At 43.9% G+C, this 11,624-nt stretch overlaps 1 long non-coding RNA gene across 1 annotated transcript in view; it reads left to right on the plus strand.

The window, feature by feature from the left end:
- The window catches only part of LOC108542374 (uncharacterized), a 96,813-nt gene extending 90,382 nt beyond the window's left edge, over positions 1–6,431 (plus strand). The window contains exon 4 of the long non-coding RNA XR_001889257.1: positions 6,261–6,431. This is a non-coding gene — a long non-coding RNA (uncharacterized LOC108542374). The remainder of the gene's footprint in view (positions 1–6,260) is intronic.
- The last annotated feature ends 5,193 nt before the right edge of the window (positions 6,432–11,624 follow it).

Genomic DNA, 11,624 nt, shown 5'->3' on the forward strand with positions numbered 1-11,624 from the left:
GCTAGCCAAATCGGCACTTTAACCTGATCATGATCAAATAAATGCCTCTGTTCCTACTCCTTTTCCTTTCAAATCAGTTTACTCCGGGCCAGGCGAGCCGAGGAGGTGGCTCACACCTGTAATCCTGGCAATTTGGGAGGTCGAGTTGGAAGGATCCCTTGAGCCCAGGAGTTTGAGACCAGCCCGGGCAACACAGTGAGACCCCCAGCTTTACAAAGAAAATTAGCCGGGCACAGTGGTATGTGCCCAGTCCCAGCTACTAGGGAGGCTGAAGCAGGAGAATCACTTGAGCCCAGGAGTTCAAAACTGCAGTAAACAGTGAGTGTACCACTGCACTCCAGCCTGGGCAACACAGTGACATCTTGTCTCAAAAATAAATAAATAAATAGATAGAAAAGGAAAAGAAAAAACAATCAAATCAGTTTTACTTTCCAATCCGTTTTTTTCTGGCCTTCAGACTCTGTGGTTGTCTGCAGGGAGAAACAGTGTACACATTTCAGGTACAAAGATTAGGGCAGTATTCACATGGCAAATACACTTCTCAAAGAACAGTGGACTGAAAGATGTGGATACAGTTAGCTTGGGGCCAAATGGGTGCTGCTCTGTGAATATGCAAAGACAGTCTTGGACCTCCAAGAAGAAGTAACTGGGCTGGGCATGGTGGCTCACACCTGTAATCCCAGCACTTTGAGAGGCCGAGGTGGGTGAATCATTTGAGGTCAGGAGTTTGAGAGCAGCCTGGCCAACATGATGAAACCCCGTCTCCATTAAAAATACAAAAAAAAAAAAAAAAAAAAAAATTAGCTGGACTTGGTGGCACACATCTGTAATCCTAGCTACTAGGGAAGCTGAGGTAGCAGAATCAATGGAACCCAGCAGATGGAGGTTGCAGTGAGCCAAGATTGTGCCAATGCACTCCAGCCTGGGCAACAGAGTAAGACTGTTTCAAAAAAGAAGTAATTGGACCAGACGGTGGGAAATAGAGATGGGGTCTTTGGGATGAGAACAAGTGGAGGATTCTCCTTTGGACCTGGTTTCTAATATTTCCCCAACATGTGGCATGCAAACCAATGATGATAGAATATTGTCATTGGTTGTATGAACCGCTAAGTATTCATTTTAATGTGCATTAGAAAAAGCAACATAACTTGTACTCCAAGTGTGTGATTCTACTGATGTTTCTAAGATCAGGTGAAAACAGGCATAGCCGTGGCAATCCAGTTTATGCAGAACATATTGATCCCAGGCTTGGTATAAGCGCATGCTCATCAATATTTTAAACCTATAATCGAATTTTCTTCCGTGGTATTTTTGGAAGTACCCGTAGAATGAATAACCATTGCTGTATTGCCTTCACACCCAGGAAGCTTTCTTCAGCCTTCTCTCTTTGGGACTATCAGGCTCTGCTGGGGATGAGAGTGATTTGGAAAGACTGCTGAGCCCACTCTCCCAGAGACCACACGGAAATGAATGCTTGAGCGAGAGTGGACTGTTCTCGGTGTGCTTAGCCTGCATGGCGGCACCGGACCCTGAAATAACGCCACAGTGAACCAAGGAAAGCCTGGGCCTGTGTCAACAGTGCCCATGCAGCCGAGCCTCTTGGAAACATAAAAGGGGAATCTAATACATGTTTGAGTTAGGGACTACTTCTTTTCAGCTTAAAAAAGTGATTTAAAAATTCAATTAATTGGCCGGGTGCAGTGGCTCACGCCTGTAATCCCAGCCCTTTGCGGGGCTGAGGCGGGCGGATCATGAGGTCAGGAGATTGAGACCATCCTGGCCAACACAGTGAAACCCCATCTCTACTAAAAATACAAAAATTAGCTGGGCATGGTGGCGCATGCCTGTGATCTCAGCTACTTGGGAGGCGGAGGCAGGAGAATCCCTTAAACCAAGGAGTTGGAGGTTGCAGTGAGCAGAGATCGTGCCACAGCACTCTAGCCTGGCGACAGAGTGAGACTCCCTCAAAAAAAAAAAAAAAAAAAAAAAAACCAATTAATTAATTTTATTCTTATTATTTTTATAAGAGACGAGGTCTCACTCTATTGTCCAGACTAGAGTGCAGTGGTGCAATCATAGCTCACTGTAGCCTCCAACTCCTGCGCTCCAGCAGTCCTCCCACTTCAGTCTCTCAAGCAGCTGGGACCACAGATGTGTGCTACCACACTTGGATAATTTTTATTTTGTTACCTTTTTAAAGAAAGGGTCTCACTGTGTTGCTCAGTCTGGTCTTAAGCTCCTGGCCTCAAGTGATGCTCCTGCTTCAGCCTTCTGAGTAGCTGGGATTACATGTGTGAGCCACCACATCTGGCTGTTTTTAAATGACCAGTAATAATTGTATAAATGTAGTGAGCTCAATATGATGTTTTGATACATGTTTACATTGTGGAATGATTAAATCAGGCTAATTAACTTATCCTTCACCTTATATACTTCTCACTGTTTGGTGGTGAAAACATTTAAAAGGTACTCTTTTAACAATTTTAAATATGTGCAATGCATTTTATTTATGGTCACCATTCTGTGTACTAGATCACTAACACTTATTCCTCTTGTCTTTCTGAAAGTTTGTACCCTTTGCTGAACATTTCTCCTTTCTCCATCCAAACCCCTCTCTCAGCCTCTGATAATCACCATTCTACTTTCTACTGCTATAAGATCAGCCTTTTTAGCTTCCATATATAAGTGAGGTAATGCAATATTTGTCTTTCTGTGCCTGGTTTATTTCACTTAGCATAATCTCCTCTAGGTTCATCCACGTTGTAGCAAATGACAGGATTCCTTCTTTTTAAAACACTAAATAGTATTCCTTTGTATATATATACCGTGTTTTCTTTTCCATTGATGGATTCATAGTTTGCTTCTGTGTCTTAGCTATTGTGAATAACGCTGTGATGAGCGTGGGAAAGCAGGCATCTCTTGGACATATTTAATTTATTTCGTGTGTATACTCAGTAGTGGGGTTGCCAGATCAGATGGTAATTCTCCTCTTAGTTTCTGATGGAACACCCACACTGTTTTCTATAACTGGTTGTATGTGGTGGGGACTTTTGGTGGTAAATTATCAAGGTTTCTTATTTTGAGTATTATTCTAACATTCTTTTTTAGATACAATTTTAAACTTAAGAGGATTATTTTGTTTTTTAATCTCATATACTCTTTTGGGCTACTTCTGGATTTTTGATGAAGTGTTTCTACTTTTCCTTTTTTCTTTTTTCTTGAGATGAAGTCTCACTCTGCCACCCAGGCTGGAGTGCAGTGGCGTGATCTCGGCACACTGCAACCTCCGCCTCCAGGGTTCAAGTGATCCCCCTGCCTCAGCCTTTTGAGTAGCTGGGATTACAGGCAAGTGCCATCACACCCAGCTAATTTTTGTATTTTTTGTAGAGATGGGGTTGGCCAGGTTGGTCTCGAACTCCTGACCTCAAGTGATCTGCCCACCTCAGCCTCCTAAAGTGCTGGGATTATAGGTGTGAGCCACCATGCCTGGCCCCTACTTTTCAAATTGTAATAGTGAAGGAGTTAAAACCATGCCACCCCCACATATACCTCTGGGCCCGGGCGACAGCGAGACTCCATCTCAAAAAAAAAAAAAAAAAAAAAAAAAGAAAAGAAAAGAAAAAAAAAGAGAAGGGTCCTTGTGCCACATAAAGTCTGTGTTAAATAAACATATATATAGGCATACCTTGGAGATAATGGGGGTTGGATCCCAACCACTGAAATAAGCAAATATATCAAAGCAAGTCGCATGAAATGTTTTGGTTTCCTAGTGCATATAAAGTTTATGCTTGCACTAAACTGTAGCCTGTTAACTGTGCAGTAGAATTATGTCTAAAAACAATGTATAGACCTTAGTTGTAAAATACTTTATTGTGGAAAGATGCTAAAGAAGTAAGCACCTGATGTTGGAAAAATGGCACAGACAGACTTGCTTGACTTACGGTTGCCACGAACCTTCCATTTGTAAAAAAACACAGTATCTCTGAAATGCAATACAGCTACGTGCAGTATGCCTGTATTTTTCTCCTGTTAATCTTTTGGATGTCAATTTAATTCGTGGGTCCAGTCTAAGAGGATGGAGGTGGAGTTTTGTCTTCCCTGTAGTGTGGTTATCAAGTTTCCTTGAAAACTAGATTTAAGGGGTTTTCTTTTAAAGGTAATTTTGTTGTTGTTGTTTTTTGAGACGGAGTCTCATTCTCTTGCCAGGCTGGAGGGCAGTGGTGCGATCTCGGCTCAATGCAACCTCCGCCTCCCGAATTCAAGTGATTCTCCTGCCTCAGCCTCCCAAGTAGCTGGGACTACAGGCGTGTACCACCACGCCCAGTTAGGTTTTGTATTTTTAGTAGAGAACGGGGTTTCACCACGTTGGCCAGGATGATCTCTTGACCTCGTGATCCACCCACCTCGGCCTCCCAAAGTGCTGGGATTACAGGTGTGAGCCACCGTGCCCGGCCTCAAAGTAATATGTTTTAAGAAAAATATGAAGTTCTGAAAAAGTGCCTTGGAATGTGACACCTGGTGCCTCTAGGTGATGTGTGGATATAGTAAAGATCTGGAAAGTAACAAAAGTTAGGCAAACACTGGCTTATATCATTTACTTTGTTCTTACACCTCCTTCTGCTTTTGGAAACTATGTGTCCCTAGGTCAAGATTGAATCCCGCCTCTGTCTTAAACACAGAAGCTGGTGTTCCCCTCATTTCCCTCTCTGAACTTTAGTGGTACTGTCTATCCCATTAGTTCCCAATTTTTTTTTCTTTTCTTTTTTTTTTGAGACAGAGTCTCACTCTGACACCCAGGCTGGAGTGCAGTGATGTGATCTCGGCTCACTGAAACCTCTGCCTCCTGGGTTCAAGCGATTGTTCTGCCTCAGTCTCCTGAGTAGCTGGAATTACAGGCATGCACCACCACGCCCAGCTTTTTTTTTTTTTTTTTTTTTTTTTAAGTAGAGATGGGGTTTCACCATGTTGGCCAGGCTGGTCTCTGTCTCCTGACTCAAGGGATCTGCTCGCCTTGGCCTCCCAAAGTGCTGGGATTACAAGCGTGGGCCTCCATGTCTGGCCCCAGTGGGCCCTTATACTAGTGGTCCTGTGTGGTTAGTTCTGCTTCTGTATGCTCAAGTCCTGCCTTCCCAACAAGACGTAACACTCCTTGAGGGGAAGGATGGGGTCTATATCTCCAGCCCCAAGTAGGGGAAAAGAACCATCTTCCCCCACCCATCGCTATGTTCATGGCTGAAGCCCCTATAACAAAAAACAATTAACAAAAGGAAAGCATGACACATTTATTTAATAAGTTTATGTGTCATGGGAAACTTCAGAAATGAAGTCACAAAGGAACAGGTAAACCTGTGTATTTTTAATGCTTGGTTTGATGGAGAACAGAGTAGACCTGGAGAAGAGTGATTGTATTTTTTAAAAGTATGTAAGAAACTTGTGGGAACTTAGCAAGGCCGGTTTGTTCAGATTCTTCTCTGTGACCCTGTGTCTTCCGGGAGAAGAAACTTCCTTTCCTCTGGGCATAGAAAGAGTCCCCGTGGAATGAGAATTCCAGGACCTGGTTCAGGGGAGAAGGGCAGAATAAGGTGAGAGTGACCTTCCTGTTTCTGCTGTTTTCTCAAATGTGAATATACCATGTTTTGGGGTATCCTGAACCCCATCTCCCACCCACCCTGCCTCAGCCCATAGTCTCTCGTACTGTTTAATGACAAGAGCAAATTCCTTATCCTCGCAAGATTCGGTTTCTCCATGTGTCAACGGAGATAATGATATGCACACTTCATACTCTTACTTCATTGTTGCCAGGGCTAAGTGAGTGAAGCTGTCATATGCCAGCAATAGATAAATGGTGCCTGATGCAATTAATATTTCCTTGTGGGGCCATACAAAAGGACTCAACACTCTGTTCTTCTAGATTGTTAACTTTCAGTCTTAAATAAAAGAACTAGGGAAGAAAAAGCTGTTAAGGGGCCAGTTTGAGAAACAGTAAGTAACGGTTTGATTCTCAGGGGGTGCAGCCTCCCCAGGGTACGGGCAGGAATTTACCAGGCAGCACACACACAGGGCACATTGAGCATAGCCCACTTACCTGCTAAGACTTAGGGCGTGTCCGAGGCACTCAGAGCACTGAGCAGGCTATTGTGGGTCCTGAACCAGCAACAAGCGTCCCTGTAATGGAGCAAAATGCACCCTTTCTCTGGGTTAAAATTCCCAAACTCAAAAGTTTTCAAGTGATCTTACTTTATTGTTATTTTCTTTAACAGAAGACGTTGAGGTGTGAACTGAAAGTCGTTATTCCTCCCTCGAGCTTGACTGTTGGATTACCCAGAGGAGCCCAGTGTCCTGCAATGAATGGGTATATTATGCCTTCCATTAAAAGTTGTGGCTCTTAATTAAAAACGTGATCGTGAGTCTTTACGGAGACATTGTTTAGGTTTTCTTTAGCTGTTAACACATAATAAATCATTTTAAAAGGACCGTTTCCCCTATCTTTTAATGGTTAGTGCATTTTTAAAAAGTGATTTGAAAATAAAACTGGGATTAAATTTAGTGTTTGACAAGGTGCTAAGGGGCTCACCACCTCTGCCAGGATAAGAAAAGGGGGCTTTACTTCATTTGCTACTGACCTTCTTGTTTTCCTGGCTCTAGCCTGGCTTGATCGATTCAGATGGCAGGGTGACTTTGGTGTCAGAAGTTTAACTTGCAGGTTATCAGGAAAAGCTGCAGACAGCCTACGCTACCCCATTTTTCCTTTATTATCTCGCACTTGCAAAGCGTTCAACTCTGCTGAGAAGAAAAGCCTGCTTCTTTTATGAACTCTCCAGTAATGCTATAAAGCAAGGAATGGCGTGGGTCGCGGGCGGGCACATGTGAGTAATCCATGAATGCCGGAGACCCCGCCCTCATTCTGTCTTCCTAGCATAGGTTCCTTGAGTATGCAGTGAATGGCTTGAGACCTTGGCTCCCAGTCCTCCTGGGAGTTCTGAGCATACAGAGACAGGGACTGGCTTGTGTCTGAATGAGGGTCACAAAGACTTCTGCATTTATTGTGCAAATTCTTAGGGCCTTTGGGTTGGATGGAACAGAGGACTGAAGACGGAAGGACAAGCCGGGAGATGTGGCACCGTGGGTGTGCCATGTACCTCAGGAATGCCTGCAGACAGCATTCCTTCTGCAAAGGAGGAAAACAGTACTTCATGCGGGTATTGTGAGAGGACACGTGCGAAAGGGTTTTTGCAAACGGAGGGTCACCAGACAAATAGGAGAAACGATGACGGTGCTTCTGCCAATTCTGTTTCACAATCATTGGCAAAAATCATGTCTTTGCAAAATTTCTACTTGGCTGAGAAGATGGCTTCAACTCTCTGCGTCCCGCTTTCTAATGAGATTTCCAGATAGAGAAAGGCACTGTGTTGTTTGCTGCTAGGCGAGATCCTTTCTGTCCACGACATTTTCCTTGCTGCGAGGTGCTCATCTCTGAGCTGGGGTTCGGCCTCAGAGCCTCGGTGTTGCAGTTCCTCGGAGAGGCCAGGAGAGGGCGGGCTGCCCCTCTGCTGGGCCGCACCTGGACGCCGGCGGCTCCTGGGCTCCCCTCTCCCTGTCCTGGCTGTGACCCCCACTCTTGTGTGCCAGGGAGACCACACACATGGCGGGCAGTGGTTTTTCACCGTGTTTACTGAAGGGAAAGGGAATTTAAGAGGAATTCTCCAGAAATTACAAAATGCCAGACGTCTCATTCCTGGTTACAGCCCGTTCCAGCGTTTATCCCTGATTCAACCTGGGCTCCCTCGGCTCAGACTCTCACCTCCCGCAGCCTCTCTCCTCTGGCTTTGCCCAGCCTGCGGTCTGCCTGCCTCCCTGGCTCTCGCTCTCAGTCCTCCCTCTGGGTCCCCCCACCCAGTCCCCACCTCAGAATTTTCTTTTTGTGTCTCAGGCCGGTCTCTCCCCATCTCCCCCACCTCAGAGAAGAGGAATGATCTCATTGCTTTCACACGTTTTGAGGAAGACAGTAGCTTCCACTCAGCCTAAGCAGACAACCCCCAAAACTTACGACTTCCGCGTTGACCTGGAAATGCACACGCCAGCACGTGACTTTCCACTTTGAGAAGGAAGGACGGTCATTCCCTTACACCTCTAGGAAAAGCTCTGTCCTCTCCTAGTCAACTCTGCAGCCTTCGACTTTAGAGGAAAGAATCTTCTAGCAGGAGGGCTTAAAAGGGGTCCCTGATGACCGGTCTAGTGGGCCGGGCTTGGAATACAGTGGGTGGCAGTGAGCCCCCGGGGGCAGCTGGTTTCATCTGGAGAACCGTGTTGTCTCCCCTATAGCTGCAGGCCGGTGGTCCAGTCCTTCTCTCTGGAAACATACGAAGTGAACCTCATCATTTTCCTGACAGTCCTTAAGTTATTTGGAGACAGCAGTCACATCTGGCATGTTTCCTTTTTGGTGTTAAAAAATCCCCATTTCCTTACAAAAACTAGCCGGGCGAGGTGGCGGGTGCCTGTAGTCCCAGCTACTTGGGAGGCCGAGGCAGGAGAACGGTGTGAACCCAGGAGGCAGAGCTTGCAGTGAGCCGAGATCACACCACTGCACTCCAGCCTGGGTGACAGAGCACGACTCCGTCTCAAAAAAAAAAAAAAAAAAGTTCCCATTTCTTTCACCTGCGTTACCACACCAGCTGCATCACACTTGCTAACTTCTACTGTTCACTAATTTACTATGTGCCAACAGTAAGTACTCGGTAAGTAAAAATTCTAACACTGTTATATTTCTAGTATTATATTCTTAAATACTATCATTTGATCAATTCTCTCTACACAGAAGTGTAAAACAGATGCAATGAATGAAAACAAAATCTCATTCCTTTCCCGGTCTGCTAATTCCATTCCTACAAGAGCACCTGTGCAGATTTTGTGTGTATCCTTCCAGGTATTTTCTATGCATGGACAAGTATACATTTGTATATAATCTCTCCCCCATGAATGACGTTATACTAATAGGTACAGCTGTGTCTTATTTTTTCCCCACATAATAATAAAATTGGAACGTCAATCTAGGCTTTCCATCTCAAAAAGTAGAAACCCGCCTCGTTTAAAAACTATTTTTATGGCCGGGCGTGGTGGCTCACTCCTGTAATCCCACCACTTTGGGAGGCTGAGGTGGATGAATCACGAGGTCAGGAGATTGAGACCATCCTGGCCAACATGGTGAAACCCCGTCCCTACTAAAAGTACAAAAATTAGCTGGGCGTGATGGCGCACGCCTGTAGTCCCAGCTACTCAGTAGGCTGAGGCAGGAGAATCACTTGAACCGGGGAGGTGGAGGTTGCAATGAGCCGAGATCACACTACTGAATTCCACCCTGGCAACAGAGCGAGACTCTGTCTCAAAACAAACAAACAACAACAGCAACAAAACCTATTTTTATTATATATGCACCTATGTACAATTTGTGGTAAGTGCATGGGTATGGCATATACACTATAGTTTTAGCAGAGACGTTTGATACCATCAAAAGAGTAAACATAACCCATATGTAGCCTCTGAAGCATAATAGAATGAATACCTGAGACTCTACCACTCAACATCAGAAATAAAACATGAGTGATAGTGTTGAAATACTATTGATATTCCTCCCTATTCTCTCTCCACTTCCCCACCAGGAATCCCTCATTTTTCTCAGTCCCTCACTCTTCTTACTAGTTTTAGCATGTATGTATTTGTCTCCAAGTAATGCATTGCTTTGTTTTGCCTGTTGTTTACTAGCTTAAAAATGGTATCATGTTGAAGAGATCTGTGATTTGCTTTTCTTTTTTTTTGGGCTGGAATCTTGCTCTGTCACCCATGCTGGAGCACAGTGGTGCGATCTCAGCTCACTGCAGCCTCTGCCCCCTGGGTTCAGGTGACTCTTCTGCCTCAGCCTCCAGAGTAGCCACCACACCCAGCTAATTTTTTTTTTTTTTTTTTTTTTTTTTGTATTTTTAGTAGAGATGAGGTTTCACTACATTTGCCAGGCTGGTCTCGAACTCCTGACCTCAGGTGATCTGTCTGCCTTGGCCTCCCAAAATGCTGGGCTTGCAGGCATGAGCCACCACAGTCAGTCTGTGATTTGCTTTTAAATTCAACATTATGTTTCTGATATCCATGTCAATGTGCTTAGCCCTGTTTGATTTCCACTGTTGAAGTTATGTCACTATATAAAAAATTTATCTACCAATTTTGGGTTGTTTTTCAATTTCTGCTATGGTAAATAATGCCATAAAGACTGGATATATCTCTTGTATTTTTTTTTAAATGGTTGTATTGTGTGACTGGTCATAATCAATTGATATTGTATTAATAAATATGTGTGTGTATGTCTATATTTGTTCTTCTCGAGTTATCTTCTCTGTGCAGATAAAGACCATGTGTATGCTAATTCTGAATACCTCTATCTATCTAATTGTTGACTATTGCCTTTCTGCTTGACAGATAAGAATTTTCATTACTTTCTTTTGGAGACAACATTTCACCCTGTGGCCTGGAGACAGACAGGCTGTAGTGCAGTGGTGCAATCATGGCTCATTGCAGCCTTTAACTCCTGGGCTCAAGTCATCTTCCCACTTTAGCCTCCTGAGTAGCTGGGACTACAAGCAAATGCCTCCATGCCTGGCTAATTTTTTGGAAATTTTTGTAGAGACAGAGTCTCACTATGCTGCTCAGTCTGGTCTTGAATTCCTGGCCTCAAGCGATCCTCCTGCCTTGGCCTTCCAAAATGTTGGGATTACATGCATAAGCCACTGTGCTCCACCAAACATTTTCATTACTTTTACCACCGCCAATCTGGTACACTAATTACAAAATGCTTATATTATTTCCTAGCTCCTTTAGTCACATCTGCAAATTCAAACGTTAGCCTTCAATTCCCATTTCTCCATTCTGTAGTATTGCAAAGTTGTCTGTCTTATCCTTTTCTCTGCTAGTTCTCTTCCCCTGCGACCTCCCAAACTTTATTCAAGTTTCTATTATCAAAGTTTGTAATATTTACATGTTGTTATGTAAGTAACACTGCCTCCTCTGCCAGAATTGATTCTAAAAGTTGAAAACTAACCAACAATACTTACCATTCACAGGTATGCAATTACTGTTCTCTGCAGAACCAAGTAATGTGCTGTGATTACATTTTGTGGCTATGTGTAAAATATGATGATCCTTGGGACACTTACAGGACAATCTTTCTCTAGGTTCAAGTTCAAATGGGGTCTGTTTTTTCTCTATCCCATAATTGTCTTTATCATCTTAACAATATTTCCCCAGTTTTCAATCCTGAGAGATATCCTATCCATTTCCACTACTCAGCCCCTCCCTAAACTCACTCTGTATCTTAATTGGCTATGATCCAAACTTGTTGCTGTCATGGTATGGTTATCATACAGAGCTAGGTAATTCCTACCCTCTTTGTCTCTTTTCTTTCTTTCTTTCTTTCTTTCTTTCTTTCTTTCTTTCTTTCTTTCTTTCTTTCTTTCTTTCTTTCTTTCTTTTCTTTTTTCTTTTCTTTTTCTCTCTTTCTTTTCTCTCTTTTCTCTCTTTCTCTTTCTCCCTTTCTCCCTTCCTCCCTTCCCCCCTTCCTTCTTTCCCTCCCTCCCTCTTTC

Source organism: Rhinopithecus bieti, unplaced genomic scaffold (genome assembly GCF_001698545.2).
Source record: "Rhinopithecus bieti isolate Rb0 unplaced genomic scaffold, ASM169854v2 scaffold_20098, whole genome shotgun sequence".
NCBI lineage: Eukaryota > Metazoa > Chordata > Mammalia > Primates > Cercopithecidae > Rhinopithecus > Rhinopithecus bieti.